This window comes from Notamacropus eugenii, chromosome 2 (genome assembly GCF_028372415.1).
Source record: "Notamacropus eugenii isolate mMacEug1 chromosome 2, mMacEug1.pri_v2, whole genome shotgun sequence".
Lineage (NCBI taxonomy): Eukaryota > Metazoa > Chordata > Mammalia > Diprotodontia > Macropodidae > Notamacropus > Notamacropus eugenii.
The window spans coordinates 289,038,434-289,047,176 of record NC_092873.1 but is presented as its reverse complement, the minus strand read 5'-3'; the positions used below and the strand labels follow the sequence as shown (position 1 = coordinate 289,047,176).

The window sequence follows — 8,743 nt, the reverse complement described above, 5'->3', positions numbered from 1 at the left end:
TTTGAGATTGTGTCACTAGAGGGAACTCCAGGACAAGCTCTGGATGTGCTGAGTTATTGCCCTGATATCTTGAACCTGTTCTCATTCAGATATGGATGGCACCATTTTTTTTTTCTGGGTCAAGGTTTCCTCCATTCCATTCACTGGTAGGTTTTCGTCGTCGTCGTCGCTGTTGTTTGTTTGTTTAATATTTTAATAACTGCATTTAAATATAGTTATTTTCCCTTGTAATACTATGCATTTTATTTTATGCATTTAAAAACATCATTCTGAGATGGGGTTCTTAGGTTTCCCTAGACTTCCAAAGAGGTCCATGACATGAAAAATATTAAGAACTATTACTGGATCTGGTCCCAGTTGTGGCTGGTTTGGGGCAAATTCTTAAAACTCTAGAGCAGTCTAACCCCTTTATTTAACCAAGACTGCTCTTTGAACTGCTTCATCCCGGTCCCTGCAGAAGAGTAAAAAGGAGGATCAGCGGTGGGTTAATGGTGGATGCCCAGAGCTCATTTGATATCTCCTCATTCCACCATCTCTCCGATGCCTGCATCTTCAAAGCAGGAACTTCCTAGGAAAAGGAGCAAAGTTAGGATGAATGGATAAGGAACCTCTCCATGAAGAATCCCTTTTCTTGAAGGTCTTATTCACAGGTGGCATTTTTGGGGCAGAGTGGCACCCTTGTGGAGGAAGAGACAGAATGCACACCAGGCTTCCATGATTCTTTGTGCCTGCTGAGGTTTGTGTGTGTGTGTGTGTGTGTGTGTGTGTGTGTGTGTGTGTGTGTGTTGGAATTAGGGAGAAAAGCCCTTAGGGAAGTATTTCTAGGAGTCGTGGAACTGAGGATGAGGAGAAGGCTGCCAGCAACCCTGAACTATGTAGTCAAAAGCAGGTGTTCTCAGCAAGAGAGGCAGCTTGATAGATATAAAATGCACTATTTGCACTTCCCATTTTATAGAGGTGGAAACTGAGATTGGAAGAAGATAAATGACCTGCCTTTCAAAGGGAGGATTTGAGCCCAGTTCTTTCTGATTCCAATTCTAGAACTCCACTATAATATGTTGTTTCTCTGAAGTGAGAGGGTTTTTTTAATTGTTGTTCAGTTGTTTAAGTCGTGTCCAACTTGTGATTCCATTTGGGATTTTCTTGGCAAAGACACTGGAGTGGTTGGCCATTTCCTTCTCCAGCTGAGGAAACTGAGGCAAACAAGGTCAGTGACTTGCCCAGGTTCGTAAAGCTAGTAAGTGTCTGAGGCCAGATTCACTTTCAGGAAAATGAATCTTCCTCATTCCAGGCCTGGTGGCATCACCTAGCTACCCTAGTCTCTATTGACCCTTCTCTCCATCTTGACCCCACCTTTTGTAGAATTCCTGTGGCGGTCTTTGCTAGACTTCAGCCTACCCTTCTCTCCTCTTTATGCTACCCCATACAGAGGCAGCTAGGTGGTGCAATAGATAGAGTATAGAGTATAGAGTCAGAATTAAGTCCAAATTTGGCTTCTCTATTTCCAAGCTGTATGACCCTGGGCAAGTCACTTAATATGTATGCCTCAGTTTCCTCAAATGTAAAATGGGGATAATAATAGCACCTAATTCCCAGACTTTTTGGCAATCAAATCAAATAATAATTGTAAAGCACCTGGCACACAATAGACTCTACCTAATCCTCCCCTCCCCCATGAAGACCAGAACTACGGAGACCATAGGCTTTATGCTGTAATGAAAGGGGGCGTCCTAGCCTCATCTCTGCCGCTGGCTTGGGCAGAAGGAAATCAATCCTGCTGAGCAGTCCTCAACTTGCTGAGTTATTAAATGAGTACATTGGACTATCTTTTTATCTTTATCTTTTTATCTTCTAGTTTTAGGATTCTACAAGTGTGATTAACCGTTAGCAAACAATCAAGATGTTTGATAAGCCCAGAAGTCAAACGTGAAGCACCTCCCTCTACCAACCCATCTAGAGCCTGGTAGATACTTGCCTGAGACTCAAGAGGTTGAGTGACTTTTGCCCAGCTTGTGAACAAACATCAGAGGAGTGGTCTGAACCCAAAGCTTTCTGAATCTAGCTCCAGTACTGTATGTCTCACTGTCTCAAAATTATAACTCACCTTTATAAGATGGTCTTCAGGTTGACAGAGTACTTGTCTCACAACTGATCTCTCTGTAAATATTAGAGGATTAGGTGAGGATTGCCTGTTCTTGCGGAGTTTTACGGGGTTTGGGAGATATTTGAGAATGTCATGGAAATGCCCTTCGTTGCCTGAGCAGATCCGTTTCCTACAGCCCTGACCCTGAAGCTTTCAACCTCTAAGCTGCCAAGTATTGCCAGGGCTGCTGAGGCAGTAACTATGCCTGGAGAATTTCTCCTCATCCCACAAATGTTTGCCCACTTGGGGCAATAGGGTGGGAGGTGGGAGGGTGGATTTAGCTTATGTCTCCTTCCATTTGTGGTTTCCCAATTTGACGCTTTCACTCTCTTTTCCTTTCCACGACATGAACAAAATAAACTGTACAGCTCAGAAAAACAATCCATCATTTTGTCAAAACATTTCCATGGCAAAAAAATTCCCTTCCAATCTTTTCTCTGACCATTTTGCATCAGTCTCATTTGCATGAGAAAAAAAACTGTCAGAGAGATGAGTATCATGGGAGGGAGGGAGAATGAGGCTGAAACTAGATCTATTCTGCCTAATGTTTAATGTCTGCCTGTTTGGTAGACCTGGGAGCCTGATATAGACACAGGCACAGAACTAGAGGGAGGTTTAGAGTTATCTTCTAGTCCAACCCTTTCATTTTCCAGATGAGGAAACTGAGGCCCAGAAAGGGGAAATGATTTGCCTGAGGTCACACAAGTATTTTACAGCAGAACCAGATTCTGTGCTTGGAACCTAGTTGTTTACCCAACTGTAGATCATTTCTGCCTGTGTTCAGTGAATAAGCCCAAATAAAAGAAACTGCTGGATAAAGCATCTAGCTATGCCTGGGTCTCTCCGCTATATGGTTTATATCAGCCAGTGCTGGTCCTGGCATAGCTCACCATCACATACAAATTGCTACTATGCTTCTGGAAAACAAAGAGACAAGAGTCCTGGGGGAAAGGAAAAGAAAAGGACCCAAAAGAAAACTGGAAAAAACAAACCTAATGGAAAGGGGGCAAGAGCCAATGAACCAGGGGAGTTCAAAGTAAATGCCATAACCCAGGGTCCCCCAAATGTTCCTTTACAAAGAGCCAATGTTGGGAAGGGAGACTTTGAGAAGAATATTTCCACAAAGGCTTCCAGGACTGGGATAATTTCTGGTTAGCTTCATAGCCAGGGGCAATGATTGGTTAGACTTCGGGTTTCAGAATTTGGAAGAAGAAAGCACAGATATACTCGTCCTCTAGTCACTTTGGGCACTAGATTTATGACTGTCAGCTGGCATCCTGAAGAAGTTAATTTCTGGGACATTTGCCTAACATAGCATTTAAGAACTGGATGAGCCCAGATGAATAGGTGCATGGGCCAGGTCCTGGAGCCCAGTTGTTCATCCACACAACTGCAACCCTGAGAACAAGTGAGAGCTTCAACTTTATTGTCCTAGTGTGGACAACTTACTGTGAGTTAATTGGTGTGCCTGAGAAATTTCTTCCCTTATTAATTACTATGTTAATGAACTTATGGCTATACTGAAAGGCATTCACAGCCTAAATTTCCTCTCTACTTTCCCTTACAGAGGAAGGTTTGTCTTGGAGAACAGAAGACCTGGGTTGGGGGTGGGAACATAAAAACTGTCTTCAAGTATTTGAAAGGCTAGAAGGAAGGAGAGAGTAGACTTACTCTGCTTGGTCCCAAATGATAGAACTAGGAATAATGGGAGGAAAATGCAAATGCAGATTTGGACTTGTTGTCCAGAAAAAATCTCAGAGGTGCTCAAAAGAGGAATGAATGGGCTGCCTAGAGAGGGAGTAAGCTCCCTTTTCTTGAATGTATCCAAGCAGAGGTTAGAAGATCATTTGTAAGTAGGTATGTTTTAGTTTGGGACCAAGTGAAGGCTGAAATTCTGGGGTTCTGGGTGTAGCAGAAGACTCATAACCTTCTGTAATAGGGGACTGGTAAAAGATGAGGTGTTTTGCTTGGGTCATGAGTGATGGGAGTGGCTTTTATAATTTGTATAGCCTTAATTTTACCACATCTCTGCTAATCTAATGAAATATGTTTAACTATGGCAACATCTGGATCTGGAAGGAATGGGAGTGGCTGGTAAATGGGGGTTGAGTCATGAAAGAAGTAGAACTATTGATAGATATTTCTAGACATAGAACCTAGATCATAACACAAGGGGGAAAGAGTGTGGAGCAATTGAGGACCACTTGCCCCATGAGCTTGGCTATTACTGACAGGGTCAACTTGTTACATGTCATTTAACAGTAAAATAGAAATTCCCTCCTGACTACCTTACTGGGACACTGTCACTTTAACCTCTCTGTGCCTCAGTTTCCTCATCTGTAGAACTAGGGGGTTAGACCTGGTGACCTCTGAGATCCTTTCTAGCCTTAAACCTGTGAAGCAAGTTAGAGACCTCCTGACTTCTCTGAAATACCACTGTAGCCCTGAGATGAGTGATCTCCTACCACTGGATTTCATTCCCTTCTCTTATTGTCTGATCAGAGATGTGTAGAAATTTACCTTTCCTTTAATGAGGGAAAAGTTATGGTGAAATAATTTGTAGAACCAATCAATCGACCTGCCTTTTTTAAACTCTTATTCTATGCCAGGCACTGGGGATACAAAAATAAAAGTGAAAGCCTCCTTACTCCTAAGATGATTACTTTCTATCGGGAAAACATGGGCACAAGTAATTCCATAATAAAAGCTAACATGTACATAGTGCCTTTTGCAAAATGCTTTTATCAAATATTCATTCTTATATTATTACATATGCCCATATAAACATAAATAATATATGGAGATAAAACTTTCCATTTCATTTTTTCAAATATATAGTACATATATACATATATATAAGTATGCATGAATATTCGCATGTGTATACATAAATATACACATACATAAACATATATATATGTATACACACATGGATATATATGTAGATAGGTTTATTTAATCTTCACAACAATCCTGGGAAGTAAGTGCTATTATTATCTTCATTTTACAGATTAGAAAACCAAGGCAGGCAGAAGTTAAGTTCCCTGTCTGGGACCATTCATCTCACAAGTGTATGAAACAGGATTCAGACTCAGGTCTTGCCAGTTCCCAGTCAAGCCCTCTATCCCACCGTATCACTTAACAGCAGATACATAAAACACGTAAACCCAAAGGGTAGTTTTTAGGGGTACAACTAGCGGCTTGGCAGATCAGGAAAGATCTTCTATAGCATGTGGTATAATCTGGGTTTTGCAGAATAGTAGGGATTCTAAAATGTGGATGAGGAGAAAGAGGGCATTCCAGGCATGGGTGATGTGCTGCGTGAAGACGCTGAGATTGAAGATAGAAAGTTTTGTTTAAACAATTGTGGAAAGGCCAGGACCATAGAGGACTTGAAAAGGATCGATGTATATAAGGATAGAAAAGTAGGTCTGAGCCAGTTCATAAAGAGTGGACCCAACTCATGACCGTAGAGATAATAGAGAGCCACTTAAACTATTGAATAAGGAAGTAAAACAGACATGTACTTTAGGCAATTCACTTTGGTATCTCTGTGGAGGATTACAAGGATTTATCAAGCACCTACTATGTGAAAGCCATTGTGCAGGTCTACACCACGGTCATCCGCTACATCCTGGGGTGTGGCCAGTCCTCCTGACTTTTCTGTTGTCACTGGACTTCAATGACTCTGAAAGAGAGAGACTGATGACTTCATAAAACTCAGCCTCACTTAAATCAAATTCATGAATGAGTCATGATATCATGCAATGATGTCACTGGTCCTCTTCAAAAACACCTAGTTCTAGGGACTTATTCTATACTTGAAAACACCCTGGTAGATTCTACCCCAAATACGTTCCCAGTGGAACACTGGCATTAATGTAAATCCTATATTCCCCCCAAACATCAAATGAGATAATATTTGTAAAGTACTTAACAATAATGCCTGGTATATAGTAGACACTTAACACATGCTTGTTCCCACGTCACCCCTTTCCTTTTCCCAAGGAAAATTTTGTGAAGAGGTCATGCTCTACTACAGAGGTGCCAAACTTGCGTCCAGGAAAAGAGCCAGCAAGACTACAAAGTATAGACCAAATCAGATTAAAATGTAATTGGCAAATGTCTAACAAAAGAAGTAAAAATACAATATGACATAGATGATGTGAATTTCTGCATATTTCTAAGCACAAAAAAAAATCTACAGAGATGCATTTCTATTTGAGTTTGACACCACTGTCAGTATATGGTCCACAGCAGTACTGCTTCTGTAGACTCCCAAATACTGGGACTACCACTTGCACGCTAATAATGACGACTGTGTGCTGAAAAGAGCTATGGCATTGATAAGTGCAGGTTCTCATCTCAGTTATGCCAATAATTAGTTATACAAATGACTTCACTTTCCTTGGTCCTTGTTCTCTTTTCTGGCAAACCAGCACATTATGTAAGTCCTTGCTATCTCACAAGGTTATTGGAAGAATCAAATGAAATAATGCCTTCCCTCCCTCTCCCCCTCTCGTGGTCTATTCAATTCTTCTCATCCTTTAAAACTCAACTTAAACTTTTGCTTCTTCCATGAAACCATCCCCAAATTAGTCAGTATTGACCTCCTCACCTTGGGTCAAATATAGTATTGCTTTTTCACCTATCAAATGTACTTCTCATGTAATATTTCATGTTACGCTAGCTGTGTAACCCTGGCAAGTCACTTTGAACTCTCTTTGCCTCAGTTTTCTCATCTGTAAAGTGAGGGGGATGATCCCTCCCAGCTCTAAATCTTTGATCCTATACCTGTCCCTTATCATCCTCTGATGTTATGAACTCAGTAAGGACAGACTTGGTTCCCTTAGTGAATCTTGGTCCGTTCCTTTGTATCTAGCCCAGTACTCTGTATAGAGCAGGTGCTTAATCCAGGTTTGCTGAAATAATAGATGTTCTGAACTCTTTAAAAAGCATCAAAGAACTAAACGAAACATGAGTGACTCATCATTGTTATTACTGCTGATTTTTTCACCAGTACCTTCAAGACTCCCAAAGCCTCCATCCACCAAACCCTCAGCTAGCTCAAAGGAGGAGTCATATTCTTGTGGCCAGTGCAGTTAGGAATCCTATTGGATGGAAGTCAGCCCTAGGGAAAGGTAATGATCAGCTTCCTCTCAGTTCATCTGCAAGCCCACATGTGGTGGAACATTCTGTGCTCCCAGGTGGTCCCAATTTCCTGGATTATATTTTTTTGGCAGCCTGAGCAGATGTGACTGATTCTCTTTTCATCAATTAACACCACTCCCCCGCCCTCAGCCCAGTGCCAAATGCCCCAGAGTCCCAGAAGGCTATAGGCAAAGCATGATGTGATAGCCAAGAACATAAAACCAGTCCTCCTGGTAAGAGCCTCTAAACCTAGAAGGGCAGGTTTCTAAGACAAGCCTCCCCTGCCAGGGCTAGCCAGGCTACAGTGCAGAGATTGGTACTTATCAGATCCCTCACCTTCTCTTCTGAAAGTCTAGGGATGACTGTGAAGAAAAATGGAATTTAGATACTAACAGGATGTAACACTAATCCAGCTAGTTAGGCTGGTGAAGTCATTGTGGAAATTAATTGAGACTAGTTGGAAGCATATGGACCAACTCATAACCAAGTGAATAAAATTGATTTGATCGATCTTTTTCTTATGTAAGGTTTTTATTTGTTTTACTGACTTTTCATTTGTAATGTAGAATACGCAAGTTTGGAAATGAACCAAGAATTTATTCCAGAGCTAGCATAAGTTATTGTTCACTCGTATCCGACTCTTTGAGCCTATTTGGGGTTTCCTGGCAAAGATATTGGAGTGGTTTGCCATTTGCTTCTCTAGTTCATTTTTACAGATGAGGAAACTGAGAGAAGTAGGGTTGAGTGACTTGTCCAGGGTTACATAGCTAGAAAGTGTCTGAGGTCAGATATGAATTCAGGAAGATGAGTCTTCCTGACTCCAGGTCTGGAGCTCTGGGTACTATGGCACCACCTAGCTGCCCTTAAGACCTAGTTGTCAACTTAAGACCAACATGCTAAATAGGTAAAATTTATTTTGGTATCCTTTCTTTTTCACCTGTCCTTATATGTGTCTCCCTTTTCCCTCATCCAAAGTACCCACCCACCCACTGAGGACCTTAATCTCCTTGGATGTGCTGATAAATATTTAACAACTAGCTCTCTGAGGGTATAAAATACAATTTAAAGTTTAATACCCATTTTTAACATTTTCTCCATTACCTTCTTAAGTCAAGATCTAGTTTGTAAGGTTTCCTGATTTCTGAGATGGGAATGCTCACAGGGAACATTTAAAAATTGGCTTTCACAAGCCCTTTCCAATTGGATCCATCAGGTTCCTGAGTCAATCCCAGTTCAAACCCTCTTCTTCCACTTCCCCACATTCAAACTTACCTCTTCTCTGACTCTTCCCTTCAGAGCCCTTTTAAAGGATGTGATAGCTAACAGAGTATGCTAATTTGTGTTGAATAGTCAATAATGGCAGGTTGTGTCATCCTTCCCAGGTAAGGGAAGTATTTGTCTTGTGAGGACAGTGACTTAACCCAAAGGAGTAGGAATTTCAGGCATTGT

The 8,743-nt window shown here is 41.3% G+C and overlaps 1 long non-coding RNA gene across 2 annotated transcripts; it reads right to left on the bottom strand.

Moving 5' to 3' along the window:
• Nucleotides 1–394: 394 nt before the first annotated feature.
• On the bottom strand, nt 395–8,736 carry LOC140527395 (uncharacterized). Of its 2 annotated transcripts, XR_011974789.1 has the most exons (4): nt 8,567–8,736; nt 5,730–5,831; nt 2,105–2,157; nt 395–568 (listed from the first exon to the last, which is right to left on the bottom strand). It is a non-coding gene; the product is annotated as an uncharacterized lncRNA (long non-coding RNA). The 2 variants fall into 2 exon arrangements; XR_011974788.1 differs by lacking the exon at nt 2,105–2,157.
• Nucleotides 8,737–8,743: the final 7 nt, after the last annotated feature.